Source organism: Takifugu rubripes, chromosome 9 (assembly GCF_901000725.2).
Source record: "Takifugu rubripes chromosome 9, fTakRub1.2, whole genome shotgun sequence".
NCBI lineage: Eukaryota > Metazoa > Chordata > Actinopteri > Tetraodontiformes > Tetraodontidae > Takifugu > Takifugu rubripes.
The window spans coordinates 1902226-1919702 of NC_042293.1; the positions used below are offsets into that span (position 1 = coordinate 1902226).

Sequence of the window (17477 nt, forward strand, 5' to 3'; positions counted from 1 at the left end):
GAACAGAATTATTGCTGTCTTGCTCCAGATTTTTAATATGAATTCAAGATGTTAGATTTTTCTTTCTTTTTGTTTGGTTTTCTGCTATTCCTATTTCGCTCCAGAGCCAAATGTAAAAACATCGAAAGTGATATCCCAGTCAAGAGTTGAACACTTGCCGCCATTTCCAGAAATCATAAAAGCTGTCCAGTGGTTTAATGTATTAGTATTTTTGTCTTTTATAACCATCATGACTTTATTTTTTCTTTGATTAGGATTTAATCACGGGATTTAGACCATTTAAATGTTCCAAAAAAAAAAAAAAAGGTCAGAGTCAGTGTTATGTTGTGGAGTATGTTTTAGGAATATTAATCAAGAAATCTGTTGCTGCTCGGTGAATCAGTAATTTGAGTGCTTCAATCAGATTGATTAAAATGGTGAGTAATACCTTATAATTCCTCATCCACTTCCATCTTGTTTTTCTTTATATTTTACAAACTCACAGACAAAGCACAAAAGTGCAGCTGCTGCTGCATGGAGCTCATTTGTTTTAGTCTTGGACCCATTCCTGGGTGTATTGCAGTGTAGTGCTGCTTTTTTCCTCCAGTTAGCTCCGATCCCAATGGAAAAGGGGCACTGTCTAGTCTTCTTTATCCCTCCTGCTTCCTCGGGGCACGGGGCCAAGGAGTCACAGCTTGTCCTTAATAGCTTTAAATACCTAATACATATAGGAAATGGTTATGGGTATTTAAAGCTCTTCAGCATTATTAACACTTAAATCTATACCGTGCACCACAACACGGCAGCTATATTCCCTAACAACTGAAGCTAACCCAACAAACTTGATGGTTAGATTCCAGCTTGGACTTTCATGTGCATCTTCATGCTAATGTGCTCTTCACTTTTCTGAAATGAGAAATCCAGCCGAAAACATTTGATTAGATGAATTCACAAAGGTTAATGTGATGCACTGTGGGTAGCAGACAAACGTGAGACTTGACCCGATGCCGAAAGAACAGGGAACATCGGCCGTAAAGCTGTGGAAGGGCAATAGACTGGACTCCCCTGCTGTCCTGAGATGTCCACAGTAACAGGTAATGGGGATGTTTTAGCATAAAGAAGCTTCAGTGTAAGATTGGTGGTCAATTTTCTTGCTAGTATTCAGAGAATTTGAAATGAATACATTTGATTATTGCAAACAGAGAAGCTGAGCTGAGCCCAGTAAAGGGTACGGTGAGGGTGAACTGGCAGCATCTGGTGAAGAACACTGTCCCCTCAGAAACTCCACAACAGGGGTGGCCCCCTAAAAATCCCTTGTAAAAGCTGCATTTTCACTAAATATTATATTTCAGATCAGATTATCTCCCATTGCATAGTCATTAACTGCATTGTCCATTTATTCTCTGCATGGAGACGGGGAGCAAAGAATCCTCAACATTGTATAACTAATGTGTTTTAATCTCTCATTTATTTGATTTGTCAAAGCGTGTCATGTTGAAACGAACTATACTTTCGAGATGGGAAGTCCAGCTGTCCTTTGTGCTGGAGATACGTCTGCTAAATTCACATTACATAGAAATGATTATCCCATAAAACGACTATTTCCTTTTATCATCTCACTCATTTTGGTTTCTCCCTTCCTTCCTGCAGTGAAACACACGCAACAAACAGAGTGAGACAGGGAGCGTCCCCAGCTGTTTTCTTGAGGTGTTTTCAGTCAATAATCTTTCTGCTGTGTGCAGCTTCTTAGTGGGTCCAGGCTGATGCGAACTGACATCCATGTGGACCCAAACTGCTTTCAGCGCTTCTTTTAGCAGCGCTTTTGTGTCAACATACACCCTCTTGTTTTCACACTGAAAGAAAAACAGAGCTATGATGCTAGTTTTAAAAAAAAAAGAAAGAAAACAGTGAACTTTAACTTGCGTAAACAAGATGCTACAATGGATTTGATGGGGCTGTTTCTTGCCACATTCACACCAGTCTCAATGAATGCAGACTTTTCTTAACACTTGTTTCTCACCTGTGTGCTTCCTTCACAGAGCCCGGGGTTTTCGGTCTCCTCTGTTCCCACCGCTAAACTCTTGACTTTCTTTATCTCTTCCTTCTGTTCTGTCCACGCCTTTGCCTTTCTCACTTCCTCTGCTTTACCCTGCCCCTCCGCTGACTCCAAAGCCAGACCAGCTGGCTTCCGATGCTTCCCTTCAAGAGCCCTGAGAGGCTCGTCTTCACACTGTTCCTCCTCTTGTCCCGCGGTCTCTCTGCCGGCAGAGAGCAGGGGGTGCAGGGGTTTGAAGAGGAGGACCCCAGATGGAAGCAAACATGTTGGGCATGCGTTATGGGATTTAGCACGGCCAAGGGCTGCATGGACCAGCCACAGCTGTCAATCATGACCCCAGAAGGTGTTAAAGATTACTCCCATCTATAATCCATGGCCTGACAAAAGCACCAAAATAAATTTATTTTGACCAAAGTCACAGAAAAAAAGCATTTTCAAATTCTGAACTTATAGGATAATAATTATTTCAAATGTTGAATAGGTATATTAGCTAAAAACTTTGACATTTTTCTTTTTAGAGCCAGATTACATGCGAGGTTTTGGGATACGATAGTTTATCGTAATAACACTGACGTACTGTATTTCAACAAGTTGCAGTTGCGGTGATGGTTTGTTCCACCAAGAGTTTGCTGTGTGACAGCTGGCATTTCCAACATTGCATCAGACCACAAATAGACTCAGAGGCTCTTTCTCTCCGTGCCACATCAGAGACTACAGTGCACATCTCAAGCACGCATCTTTGCATTAGGATAATGGGAAAGAGAATGGGATGTTTATTTTGTAAATGAGAAAAGCTCAGGCAGATCTCTGAACCGCTGCGAGACAAGACACTGACCACAGGCCTCTGAAATGACATTTCATTATCTTGAGGCCGTTTTAGGCATCGTGTGTAGAAGCCTCTCAACAACAATAATGCTAATGCTGGCAATCACATCACGTGCCGTGTGACATCCCATAAGGACACCTGTTCAGTTCAACTTAAACCGTATCAAATGATTTCACTGACGAGTTCAGAGCAACAACACTCGACCTCCGCTGTTATTTTTGCCAGATAGATGTCACTGATCTCCACCTTATTGTGTCTGGGAGGCAGCAGCAAAGTTTTAGCTAATCCAGTTCTAAAAATATGTCATGTCTCAGAGTCTAGATGTCTTATTACATGTCGTAATTAAAAGTACACTGTTGCCAAACAGCGAAGAGCAGCACTTGACTGTTACATGAAGGAATGACTCTTGAGACAAAAGCCCTTGCTGTATCAGGTCTCTGAGGAAAGTGGGGCAGATAAAGCAAAGCTATGAGAACTTTAGCAAATGCCAGCCGGCACACGTGTCCATTTACACGTAACTGCCAACTGCAGTGGAATCATCTGCAGCAAAGGAATAACAGTGCAATTACGTTTGTCATACCAGCAGCAAACACTCAGGTGATTTCTTTTTTTTAGCTGTTTATACCGCTTCTTCTGTCACTTTTCAATGTGAATTTTTCAGAGGCACATAAGCAACTGCACACAAAGGGCTTCATCGTGAGTTGATGATCTCTCCTGAGACCATCCACCTCTTTTGAAACTATTTTCTGTTTGCTTCGCCGCTGCTGTATGCTTGTGAGCTGTGAGGTGGCTTAGCACGCCCCTCCACCTCGCCTGGTTTTGCACGAGTGGCCCCCCCTCCTGCGGATACACAGAGATCTGGATAATAACACGCTTTAATCATCTCGAGCGCTCGCACGAGGACGTAGCTCCATTTATAAAACATGGTGTCCATTGTACTGAGCTCATTAAAGATTGAAGGAGGTCATGAATTAAACCATAGTTGCCATTATTCATTTTGTCCCCAAATATTGTTTAATATATTACCTCTAATGGCTTAAATAAGTCATTACATTCTGGGCACTATAAGTGGATTATAAAAACAACATGGAGCAAACCATTGGTTGGTTGCGGCATTTGCTTTCTAAAAAAATCAGGAAAGTGACTTTTGTAAAAGGGTGAAGGCATGACTCTTATATATGCAGTGTGACAATCACTTTGTAGTTCTTGCATTTTGCTGTTGGCAACTTTTGCAGATTTTTCTGACTTGATGATTGCATCATAAGCAGAAACCTTGCTGCATGCGTGTTTGTACGTGTGAGCTTCTGACATCGCAGAAGCCAGTCAGCAGGTGCCAGCACTTCTCATTCGCACCATCTACAGTGTAAAGACATGTTCAACATGATCTGGATAAAGACGCTCTGGCAGAGGGAACGTGTGGGAGAGACCACTCTAATTTCTGCCTTCCGGCTACCTCTTCTTGGCAGTTTAACGGCAATTCCACATCAAGCTAATGCTACCGTAATTCAGTTTGTCAGACTCTACCACAAGTATGCTAAATATATCATAATATACTAGGACTGGTTGACTGCATGTGTTTAGTGAAGATGTGGTTCCTGTTTTCTCTCACATTTTTTTTTGGTAAGAAGGTTTTCAAATTTGTCCTCACGCTGTTGCTCTCCGCACGATATTAAAACTGCATAGTGGTTTCCTAAAATGTTACCATACTGCACGAGCTAGCAGGTGCTCAGAGAAACGTTGTGACTCATCCCAGACGTAGAACAGCTATCCATTGCTAATCCGCAGGAGATCATTTGGTATTCATGTTTTACAAATGTGCTTGAGGAAAAAAAAAAAATCCCCAAATCTTTTTTTTGGCAAGGGTAGTCGGGAAAGTCGTGCAAGCATGTCATCTACCGTGAAAAAGTGGTGGGACAGCAAGGCGAAGCAGGGGCTTTGTTTCCAGCATTCAGCCTGGAAGACACTGCCTTCATCAGCTTTCTTTGTCGCTGACTTTTTTCTTTCCAGTATTTAACTGGTTTCTTTAAAGTAAATAGCGGCTCAGCTCAGTGGGACACGTGCAGTTTTCCTACAACAGGTAATAAATTTGCACGTCAGGCCTGCGTGTCACAGATTAAAAGTGCTTTGTTTGGAATGATTTATGAGCGCAATGTCATGCTGCTTGCGTTTGGCTGTGGGGGGCTGAGGGTTTGATGGTGGCGAAGGGGGGTACCAGGTGGGGTGGTGGGTTGGTGAGTGTCAGATTTGTCTAACAGGAAGACTGATCTGTAGCTGCTCCGAGGGTGCCCGGCGCAACACGCACCTCTGCCATTAATCACGCGCAGCCTGGGAGCAGAGAGTGCTTTGTCTTCTCTTCCTTTCACACCAGTGCTGCAAGCTGTCACCATCCTGAGAAAAGCTTACTTCAGGACAACTATCGAGAAGTCGGAGAACCTGCCAGCACCATTCTGTAACAGCGGGGTATGTGCAGCGTTCCCAGTGAAGAAGCTATAAGGTTGCAGGACAAAACTGGGTATCTTCCTCTTTATCTTCTTTATTGCCATTTCACATTTTCTATGAAATTGAGACAGAATGACATTTACAGGCACGTTGCAAGGATGCATTACAGACCGTATACTCTAATACTATAGATTTTATTTGGTTCTGGTGCAATTAGATCCTTGCCATTATTATGATGTTGGCTCTGTCTAGACACGGCCTGACTGTAACGTCTGCACTATTACTGTACTCCTCCTCCTCCTTCAGAAAAGGTTACCTAGATACACACGCTTAACATCATTTATTATCCTTAGAAAGAAAGGGCTGATTCAGCATGCAGTACAGCCAAAAGCATGTTGCTGTGTTCTCCAAGTATGGCTGATCACTCATGCCCCAATTTTTCCAGAACTCTCACACTTCTTCCACTTTCAGCTCAAATTAGAGCTAATTAATCCCTCAAGTAATTTTAATTTTTTCTTTTTTTTAGGGTGATGTGGTGGGGTTTTTTTTAATTATTTTTTTTTTTTTTTTTTTTTCTTAAATGGCAAAAAACCTCAAATCCCAGACAGAAGGACCTCATTATGATGTTTGAGTGTTTCTTTTTGACCAGCATGGACACATTACGGAGTGTTTCACGGACACTCTAGCAGAAAGAAATAGGCTTTGTGGAGCAGGTGAGGTGAGGAAGCAAAGGAAATGATCTTCATTCTTGGCTCTGTGGTTCAAAAGTTTAATTCCTAAGAGGCGCAAAGCGAGAAAGCCAAGCAAAGCAAAAAACAGTTCTCCAGTTCATACACTCATCCAAGGGGTGTAACAACTGTGCAAAACTGTTGTGTTCTCTGTGCATTTTGATACGTCTGCTCCATGGAAATGTGAGAATTTTCACATCAGAATTAGCATTTTTCTTCACTCCATGGGCTAAAATTTGCATCTACCCAGGGCTTCTCATAAACAGTTCATTTCTGAGTGTGGCCCATAGGTGGTCAGGAAGGGGAATAACGATCTGTCAAAGCGGGGCTCAGGTCCACAACGCACGCTTTCAGTGAAGGCCAGATATGTAAAGTACATAATTGCATACACTGTTGAACATTTATTGCATTTGCAACATCATTGCGGTTTGTTTATAGTAACATACTGGGCAAACACAGCTAATGTGGGCCTGAGCAAATATTTGAGGCACTATATCAAATTCAGCTACCGAATTAAAGATATCAGAGAGGTCACATAGCGCAGTTTGTGAAATAACAGAGATGTTAGGCCGTCTACTGCTCCACACACAGATTGCCCTATCACAGGAGTCAGTGAAGTGTTTGTGCACAGAGCTTTACCGCCTGCAGGCTTATATATCACACTGTGCCTTATTAAGAGTTTTAACGAAATCTGGCTTTCAGTACTTCGCCACCGCCCTCCTTTAGTTGCTGCTCTGAGGGCATCGCTCCTCCGGACCTCTGTTTAGATGCCACTGCGTGGCTGGCCCGCAAACGTGTGTTCGATAGATAAAAGGCCGAAAGAAGAAAATGCTCCGAATGCTGCATGAATCAGGGGGAGAAAAGATATGCTTCTTCCTGTAAGTGGTGAAGGAGATCAGACACATTATTGGATGTCATGGCTCGATGCGATTCAACTATATTTTCCAATATATTGCAATGCCTGTTTAGATGTGTACCAATAAAAAAAATAAATTCAGCAGAAAAATGTCTCCTCTGAGAGCCACATTTTACAGCAATGACTTCTGATACCCATGACGAGTGCATGATAATGCTGTTATGCAAAAAGAATACAAGAGGTCTAAGTTGCTGACCCGTGATTTGATTGTCTCCAGCTGTATGCCGACCCACTGAAATGACTTTTTGACATTGAAAGTGATGTATTCTGGGAGTAGCCTGACTGTATCTGATGGCTTTTGTCACCAATATAGAAGGCTCCACTTTATTATTTGCATGCTGGGAATTCCCCTCCGTTTCCATTCACTGTTGACTTCCATTGTATGTGAGGGTCTGGGAGGGATGACCTCGCCCGAGTAACGCTGCCCGACTCAACGCTCGGCTGGTCTTGCCCTGCAGTGTAAATCCGTCTACACTGCAACTTCATTGTTCTGCCCTCTCTGGTCAAGCTGTGTGAGAAAACGCCACATTTTTTAAAATTTGCGTCTGGAAAACCAGAAACCATCATACGTCTTCCTTCAGCCCCATGTAACGTGCAGATATTTCTGCCTCCTTACAGCGTAATATGAATTATTTTTTTTACCAAAATATGTTAATTTAAACATGAGCACTTGAACAAACACAGACCCCACATATTCCTAGCACACCGCCTCATAGTTCCATCTTTACGAGAACAGGAGGGAGACTGACGTCTCATCTCACCTCCAGAGAGAAATGCAAAAGCTCAGCCGGAAGAAAGCTACAATGCAGACAAGACACAACAGCCTGAACACATCAAAGCCTCAAAGCCAGCCTCCACCAAGCTGAGAATGCCGTTGTGTGTCGCTGAGGAAGAGTCCTCTTTTTATGTAACGCACAGATGATTAAAGAGTTCAACACTGCAAGCAGACTAATGACTCCACTGGGTTGCAGGCGAACTCAGGAGAGAAGAAGGAGAGGCCTCCAGAGAATACTCACCAAAACAGGGAAAGGTTCTAAAATATACAAATTTATTCATCAGAACGGAGCGTTTTCTGTGCCATCGGTGTGTGCGCGTGTCGACTGCGTGCAGGTGGCAGAGAGCAATGCGAGCGAGGTGGCAACAAAGAGGAGACAAGAGAGGGAAGATGCTGGAAGTCCTCTGTGGGATGGAAAAAAGCAAAAAGAAGGCTAGGCTAAAGGGAGCTCTACCACAAAAACTGTTTAGACCTCCGCACCTTCCACTGTTTTCCTGTAATGGTCCGTTTGTTCAGCTTATAGGGAGCCTGAGGGCTTTCTTTGAGAAGGCCTAGTTTGTTTTACCCTCAGCAGATCACACATTATGAAGCGTGAGGTTACTTTGAATGTGTCAACTTTTTGTCTGTTCATTGTGTTCACTGCATTTATGCAAAGCTGAAGGAGCCATTTTAAAGGAAATAAAACAAGAATAAGTGTTGATATTGGCTCTTTTTCTTCAGCACTTTATTTTTTTAAATGCTGTTGATTGATTCTTGTTCTAGTCAAATACTGTATTTCATTGACAGTAATTGGCCCCTCTCAGGATCGTTAAGACAGCTCCTTAAGACAGTTGAGGTTAAAATGCCGACTCCCTTTTGCTTTTATCTACAGAAAAGTGCTTTTGTTGATTCCATTATTTGTCAAAAGTTCTAAAATGGCCCCTGGTGCTACTAACGCCACTTATTTGTTCTGTTTCATGTGTGCTGCATTTAGGCTTCTATGTCTTCCTCCCACTCTCTGGAGAGCTGTCAGTCCAGGCTGCATTCAGTCACACTAAATCGGAGCAACACATTGTTGTTTTATGTTGTTTTTTCCTTGTGTTTCGATGAATCTTGTATTGTGATTCTCAGTGGTTGCCTCTCTTTCTCTCCGGCAACCATCCTTTTCCACCTACCTACTTATCATGTTCTCACTGGGTGGGAGGTTGGAGCATGTCGCACCACACGTTGGACAAAATGGAGGGTGGACAGGATGACAGATATGGTTGGTTTTTTTTATATATATCTCCATGCAGGCGAAACATGTTTATCTTTTGTTTGTAGGTAGCCATGTGAATAAGGACTCTTTTGGTGAACAATAACAAAGACATTTACCTTGAATTTTTTTTGGGGGGGGGGGGGGGGGGGGGGGGGGGGGATTCCATTCACACTGTTGACAAAACTCAAAGGCTGCTGGACACCATTGTGCAAAGAGAGGAAACACATACTCGCACTGAGGTGTTTTTTTAAGGTAAACAAAGGTAACAGGACTCAATTTGAATAGACGTTCAACAGAACACAGTGAGGGCACAACTATACACTCAGAAAATGGAACAAATAACAAATTAGCCGACAGCATTTTTTAATAACATGACATTGTTACTAAGATTAGTTTCCCCTTACCTTACATTTAAAATCAAATAAACATTTTTTTAAAAATCAAAACAGGATTTAAGGTTTTTTTTAAAAAATCTCTTCTATCTCATCAAGATTCCATTTCTGTCTTTTTTCCCCCATTTCAATCCAGGCATTGTTTAATTTCAGCTTTATACCCACAAGAGCTTTTCTACCTCTCCAGTTCAAGGCCTCTCTTAGAAATGGAACATAATACCCATAGCATACATTGTTTTAGAGCGAGAGCCCTCCATCCCTGGATGTGGCACTGAAATAGTAAACGCAAATCCACATAATGGTTACTCCCCTTGAGTGCAATCCAGCAAGGATGACAACATAAACAATGGCGCAGATAGTCTCTTAAACCAGCTGCACATTGCTATTGTTGGGATTAGCGTGGTAATCTCAGAGCTGGAAAAGCTCAGTGTAGAGACACCCGATCGGCTTGGGACGATGAGGATGGTGTATTTGTCAGACGTGGATGTCAGGCAGTTGTTACGTAGAGTATTTCTCCTTATTATCTTGGACATTAAGCTTGTTCTGGCATGAAGGAGCAATGGCAAATGAATAAACTGCACATGTTTTCAAGCTCAAGTTCACGGGACAATGTAGACTCAAACCAAGCCAAGATAAAGAGGCAAGGAAATACAAAGAAAAAGAACAGAGTAAAATGAGAGCCTGCTTCGTCCGGATGGCCAGACGGCCTGCAGAGCTTGGCAGGAGTTCATCTTCTGACAGCAGCTGTGGTCTCAGCTTTGTATCTTAAGGTAGCGCCTTAACTGTGTACCCAGCTTTCTATCTCCAGCTCTCCTGTTTTCAATCAGAAGGGACCATAAATTATTGTCAAAAGTAATCACAGCCATCCGCCACAGCGGTGCTGAAGGGGTCCCAGCCTGTCCCGGTGCATCAAGTCACGTTGGATCGCGCCGGTCCTGACATGGGCGGTGGGAAAAAGCAACACGCGATGGGAAACACAACAGGAAGTTTAGGAGAGGGGGGAGTTTATCCAATGTCCCGAAGCATATGACAGTGATTGACAGGATGAAACGATTGATGCGTGGCTGAAGGAGTAGTCCTCCATGAAAGGACCCCTTCAGCATCTAATGGAGTATAGCACAAAACACAAACATAAACACTCATTTTCTTACTTGATTCAATATGACCTCACCATAATTTCACTCCCTGCTTCAGGACTTTCAGCTTCTTTATTGTAGCACAGCTTTAACTGGCCTATTACTCTCCCACCATAAAGTTCTAGGATTGCTGTAATTCAGTGAGACATGCTGGAAGCATGCACTGATTCCCAAGTGAAAAAGAAGCCTCGCAGTAAAACTGTTGCATCACGACGGAATATCGCGCTTTCTCTCTAAAACCCCCTGTCTGTCCAAAGTGTTTCCATTATATCAATCTCTCCAGGCACTTTGAATTTGGTGGATGCTGATGTTGTTGATGTATTTCAGGGCATATAAAACCACCACGAAGGACCATCAATGATTCTAGGATTTCAGCAAATGAAATATTCTTTCAACTTTGGCTATTTAATATGCTTGGATGGAGTTTTTTCTCAGGTTTTCATAACAAGGTGTTTATCTGTTGACTAATTATTCAATTTTTGGGTGAACATCTCTTATTCTTTACAGTTGGAAAGCAAACCATACTGACAGACTGTTCATCTGTGAGCGAAGATGATCATAAATGTTCATGTTTAAAAAGAAAAAAGGGGACGCGATTACACTTCCACATGAGTCAAATGGGAGCTTGTCTGTTAGATTTACACTAAATGCTGGCATCTCTCTCCTCCCTGAAGTTGCAAAGCACACAAAGCGGGCTTCCCTTTTTTTTTTTCAATGTTCACGAAATTCATCTGGCTCCTCTGGCATGCTGCCCGGGTACTCGCGGCTCGATCTGTGTTTTTCGCGACGGCGGTGTTATTTCGCCGTGAAAACTCTCAGCACGGGGTGGCACACCCACCTCTGGCAAGGCACTGCTGTCAGAGCTGATCAGTAGAGAGCAGCTTTCCCTTTCAATTAGCCATGTCTGTCTAAGAACAGGGCCAGGAGCACAGAGCCACACAGAGAAGGAACAGCAAGCAGAGCAGGTGGAGAAGAGAGAAGAGAAGTCCCAAAACTCCAAACAGGGGCTGAAAACCCATCCACTCTTCTATGCTAAATCCCTCCGTAGCAGAAAGGGCTCTGCCATGGCACGTCACTGTAAACACAGGCAGGCTCCATGGAAACACGGCCATTTGGCAGAACGGGATGAGATATGGCACCAGTGAGGCTGATAATTCCCTGAATAAGGATATTGTCTCCCTCGTGTGCTATCAGAGAAATGAAGAGCGCGTTTAAAAGAGCCGGGAAAAGAGATTGAACCGAAGCGTCCGTGTCGTATGTTTCCCACAGCGTGCGTAACTATTTAGATGACACAAATCAAGACAGGAATCGGTGGTTGTTTGTGGAGCTTATGAAGGGACTTGAGGAGAAGCGCCGGCAGCGAGAAGAGAAAGGGCAGCAGACGTGCCCCGAGGTTGTTTATTACAAATGCCACATCCAGGTGGGATTTGCAGAGCTGCACCCCAGCCAGCATCTTTCTCTCAGTGGAAAGAGCCTGAGGTGAAGGATGGTAAACATGGGCAGCTGGAACACAAGCACAAACGTCCCTGTGGGCTCCGCTTGGGCTTTCCAATAGTAAAACTGCTGGAGGAAAGCACAGCATTGATAACCTTATTAGTGCTAACTCTGCGAGGGGGGGTAGGTATAAAAACAGGGTGCATTCTAATCCTGTGATGTGCCAAAGTTTTGAGCAAAGTCTGTGTTCCAGCGTTCTCCTCCACGGCTGGATAAAAGGGCTAAAAAGGAGAAGACGAAGAAGAGCCCTGTGCGGCGCTCTGCGCTGATTTTCCCAGCTTCCCTTTCCTGTAAACAATCAGAGACACTTTTGTAAAAAGCATCATCTGCTCGAGGCTTTTGTTGTCGGCCAGTGTACCAATAAAACCAGCCGCGCTAACACCAGCCAGAATTCAACCTGCGAAATCCATCAAGAAAGGAGAGGTGAACTTGTAAAACCTCGGCTGGACATCAAAAGCGTTCGCGCCTGATGCCCGTCCGCTCTGATTGCCGCAGTCTTGAACAGCAAATTCTGTTGGCTGCTCCTCAATTCGGAATTGTCAGCACCCTAAGTTTCAAGAGTCTGTTGTAGGTATTTTTTGAGCAAATATATTCTCCTTCAGTGTGCCAAGGGGAGCTCTAAGGCTAAAATAACATCTGCAGCCCTTTGACTTCTAAGTGCCTGGCAGAGTCTGCCTGAGTTCCTTTGTCATTAAGAGCTGCAGCCAGTGTTTTTTTTTAATTTTTTGGCGATGTGAAACGCCTCAGTCCGGTGGCTGCCTCGTATCTGCGGCTCCACGTGTATGTATCCACATGGTTCATCCATATGTAAGTGAGAATACAATGCATTTCCTTTGTTCTTCTGCCATCAGAAGGCCATTCGGGGGCTGCGGGTTTCCTTCTTATTTGATCAAATTTACGATGACAATGTGGTTTGACTTTGGTTTTGAACGTTGATGATCGACAGAACCAACCGATCTGACTAAAGTAGATTGTGGCCGTCATCCATGTGTTTTCACTCCTGGCTTATCGAATAATGAATCTTGGTGAGACCCCTTCACATCAGGCAAGTGAATAAACCTTTTAGACGAGTCCTTAATGGACTGTTTTTAATATTTTTTTGACACCTCAAACGGCTTTATAGATGGCCTGGGATTGAACCCACGACCTTTTTACCACTAGACTGACCACTCTACCACCTCTATCCCAACCATTGTCCATACATTTGATAAATGTATGCTGGAATAAACAAACAGGGCCACAGTATATTGCATGTGACCTATAATTTAAGCCAACAGATGCTTTGTGATGAATTTTTGATGCCCAAAGTGTATCTGTCACTGTAACATAACACATATCTGTGCTATGAGCAGCAGTTTTGCTTATTAATATTTTAAAGTGTGCTGATTGTTAGGGTCTCCAGAAAGAATCCTACTCTGAAGCATTTAACTGCCGTCATTACAGGTGGTAAAAACACCACGTGCGCTTAAAAGGAAGTAAATGCATCGTGTGGGACTGAGCGCGCAGAGAGAAGGACAGCATCTTCTCTCACCTTTCCAGCTGATGTGTGGGATGGGGGCCACTTTGGCGAGCGCCGTTGTCAGCTGAGACAAACTGCAGCTCCTGGGAGTGCCCCAGATCTGACAGAAACCTCCCCCTCCATCAGTCACATCATCTGAGTCAGTGAAGGAGTCTGTGCCCTGCTCGCGGTCACACTAACCAGGAGGCACAAGCTGTTCCTCTCCAGGTGCTCATTAATGCACTTGTCCTTGATACCTTCGCCGTACAACAACACAAAGACAAAACACATGCCCGCCCGTGTTCTAATTACGCCTGTGCGCATACACTCACAGCGATGTACGTCGTGTCTTTCACTGGGAGTCTTGTAAATGTCAAACAATACTAGATGTTGTGTTATTTCTTCCGCCACTGTTTGGGTTTTTTTTTTTGCAGCCTCCTTTTCTTTTGCAGGGTTGACTGTTCTTGTGAAGTAAAAATAGGCAGAGTAAATGTAGTACTATGTAAAAACAGGAGGAGCCTTTGAAGTGGGGGACTTCGGGGACAGCTGATAGTAGAGCCAGCATGGCTCGAGGAATTCATCAAGCTTCCTCATCAATTAGCATACGGGCCTAATTATCATATGAAACCAACGCTCTGTAACTAGCTTGCGCAGACAATATGACTTCTTATCCTTCATTACCTCCTGAAATGGAGAGTGTGATTGACCTGGTATTCTCTTATATTTCTCTCTAAAAAGCTACCATACCTCCAATGTTCTTCTTTTCCATTATGCAGTAAAGCCAGACAGTTAATTATCCTGGAGCAGGGAGGCCAGGTCTCTTCGCCGGCCATGATAACGATATGCTTTGCTGGGCAGAGAATGGAGAGCGCCAGCCCACTGGGAGCCGTGCTGATGTCAGGCAATCTTTCAAAAAAAAAAGACCCAGGCAATTAGATGCACCATTGCTACCAGGGATGACTTGTGTTATTGAGGATACTGGCCAGCTTCTCTAATGGGGGTATTTAGGGCAATTATGATAAAGATGTCAGGGCGACCTCCCTGCAACGGCGGCTTTTACAAAAGGGGCTTCTAAGTGCAAGATCCCAAAGCAGAAATAAGGAGTGACTAAAGATGTGGCCAGTCCCATGTGGAGGTCTTGCCACCAGCAGAACCGCACTTAAGACTTGTCTCCTGTGGAAAATGCTATCTAGAAGTGCTAAATGGTCTAATCTGCCCACACGGTTGGGTTTTAAGGGAATTTCCAAGTCTATTGTGACAGTCTCAGGAAACTAAACACTCAAGGTGCATACTTTTAGAGGAAAGCCTGGCAGATTTGTTTCAATTTAACATCAGAGATGCAGCACATCTGGCCCGGGGAGAGCTGGGAGTGCTGTTATTATTTAATGGATGAGGGAAGCTGACCATCTGCAAGGTAGCGGGGCCCCCACAAAAGGGCCCTTTGAAGTGGCTACTGTTAGACAGTGCATGTGTCTGAACTGTTTCCATCCACATGTTTCCCTCAGTCGTCACCATTTCACCACCTCACACCAAAGGTACAGCCTAGGGGCATAAACAAGAGCTACTGGTCTCCACTCGCACACACGCACACACACACACACACACACACACACACACACTGAGCTCAATTGTGTTGGTAGCATATGCCATCCACATGGCTGGCATATCACTAAACACACACTGACTAATGTTTGAAGTAAGTTCAAAGAGGCTAAAGGAGGTGGGGGGAAAGTGCAATGTGGTATATTCTCTGTCCTCCTCCAAACAGCTGGCCATGTTCTTGCAAAACGCTCGGTACATTTCCACGATTGTTTTGATTCCGTGTCTGTGGATAACAAATCACATCCCTCGCTTCGTAATAACCTGCGCGCGGACGGATGGTTGAAGGACGGGAAACAGCCGCCTGACTCTTCAGCTGGAGAAACGCTCTTAAGTGAAGCACATTCCAAACCTAAGTGTTTCTTTCTGTTCATAGAAAAGAGCCACGCAGCGCTCAGCAGAGCCTAGTGAGATTAGATATGAAATTTCATGCACAAAAACCCTCCACGTCCACGAGCCATTGTAATACTGGAAAGAAGGAGTACCAAGACAAGAAATGCGAGGCAATAAAAAAATACTTTCGCAGCCACAGCAGCAGAATTGTCTGCTGGTTCGATGAGTGTGGTGCAGATACGGGATTTATTTAATGAATCCCCCCACCGCTGCCGCCGCCGCCGCTGCCACCCCCGACTCTGGCGATGGACTGAATTTATTGCTTGTGTCACCAGCTGTTTTCATGAAATATCTCAATAAATCTTGGGTGGGTTGCCATGACGCTGCTTGGGATGAATCAAGCCATGTAAATTATCAATTGTACGAAACAAAGGCATTAAATCTGGAGAAACCATCATCAACACCTTTATGTCCTGACATGTTTGATTGATCACAAGTGTTTGTTTAAGTGATCATTGATTGGCAAGGTGAGATTGCAAAGAGCTTCTTTAGCATCTGCGTGCTGCCTGATTTGGGAATTCTGCCTTCCGGATAACAAATCTTTTGGAATTGTCGGTACAGCCTCACATCAGAGTCGCTGTGTTCCAGGGATCTTTCCACGTATGTAGATAAACAAAAGGTTTTCCTCAGGACCGAACCGCAGACCATCATAACCTGCTTTGGGTACAAAAGGCACAGCAGTACTGACGGATGGTTGCCGTGCTCTGCTCTGATGTCATGTCCGAAGGATCCCGCCGATGCGTCCACCATAGAAATAAACACTATTCCTTATTCCAGGCTGCAGACGACAGCGTCTGCACGCCTCTGCGATCGCTACGCCACAGTCGCGGTCAGCGGAAAGATAATGAGGCACAAGGTAGAGAAAGACAGTCAGAATAACAACACCATCCTTCCGGGAAGGACCCTGAAGGGTCTCGGGCCCTGAAAAATAAGGCTAATTTGAAGGTCATTTAAAGAGCGCCAGCCGCTGCAGCTCAGGAGGGGGGCTTCTGAACAAGTGCAGGGGGAGCGATTGGAGTTGCACTGCTGTGAGGTAGACACTCTACCACTCTCCCTTGTGCTCTTCATCAATCTCTTCCATCCACGGAGAGCCTCCTCTGACCCACATAGCAGCCGCGGGGAGGGTGGCTGCCTTTCTTCTATTATTGATGCCGCTGCATCACACGAGCCGCACTCACCTGAACCAAGTCTGTGGAGGAGTCCCAAAGGTCAGAAAACCACAGGCGGACATTTAGCCTCTCACCCACATCCGTGGTCCGAGGAAAATTATGCGTCCGCGCCGTTGGATTTTGAAATCAATCTGGATGCAGAAGTCTCGTCGCACGCCATTTCTTTCAGCAGGGGGCATCTAGTGCTGCTTCAGCCAGGTTCCTGTGCAAACACATCGGCCGTGGATTATTACCCCCGCCGCCTTGTTGCATCACAGCAGTTACCGTCTTGATTTTTTTAAATGGAAAAACATGACACAAGAGTCTGTGCGGTGCATTAAGAGTGGCAGGCTCATAGCAGTCAAGGCTCTGGCTATTACTCCAGGTTTTCCAGCCTTTCCCAAGGTCCAAAAACACACACATCGATTGGAGAATCTAAAACTGCTCCATGGTGTGAGTGTAAATGTGTGTGTGTGTTCTGTGATGAACTGGCGACATGTCCAGGGTGTGTTTGGGCCTCTTGCATGCTGACTGCTGGGATAAACTCCCGCACACCCTTCCAAACCGCCTTTAATTTAAGATTTGCAGGCTTTGTTTGCTACTTTTTGGATGTCTGGACAAGCCATCCCAAACTACATTTGACATTATATGCAGTCTGTTCCCCAGTGTGACATGGAAATATTCAGGAACAGGATGAAGCTCACACACATATCTCTCTGTCACAGAGCTGCTAAACCATAAATTACGCGCGCGCCGGCAGGACACACACACAAAGCAGCGTTATTGGTTTACTGTGCTGTTGTCTGACTGAAAGGCAAAAATCACCTCTGAAGCTCTGTCTAATCTTTGGTTTTGAAGCTG

The 17477-nt window shown here is 44.4% G+C and overlaps 1 protein-coding gene across 1 annotated transcript in view; it reads right to left on the reverse strand.

Annotated features, from left to right (window-relative positions):
- The window catches only part of mef2aa (myocyte enhancer factor 2aa), a 45917-nt gene extending 43672 nt beyond the window's left edge, over positions 1-2245 (reverse strand). Inside the window, exon 1 of the mRNA XM_029841369.1 lies at positions 2000-2245. The gene's annotated coding sequence lies outside the window, so the exon portion shown is untranslated. The remainder of the gene's footprint in view (positions 1-1999) is intronic.
- Positions 2246-17477: the final 15232 nt, after the last annotated feature.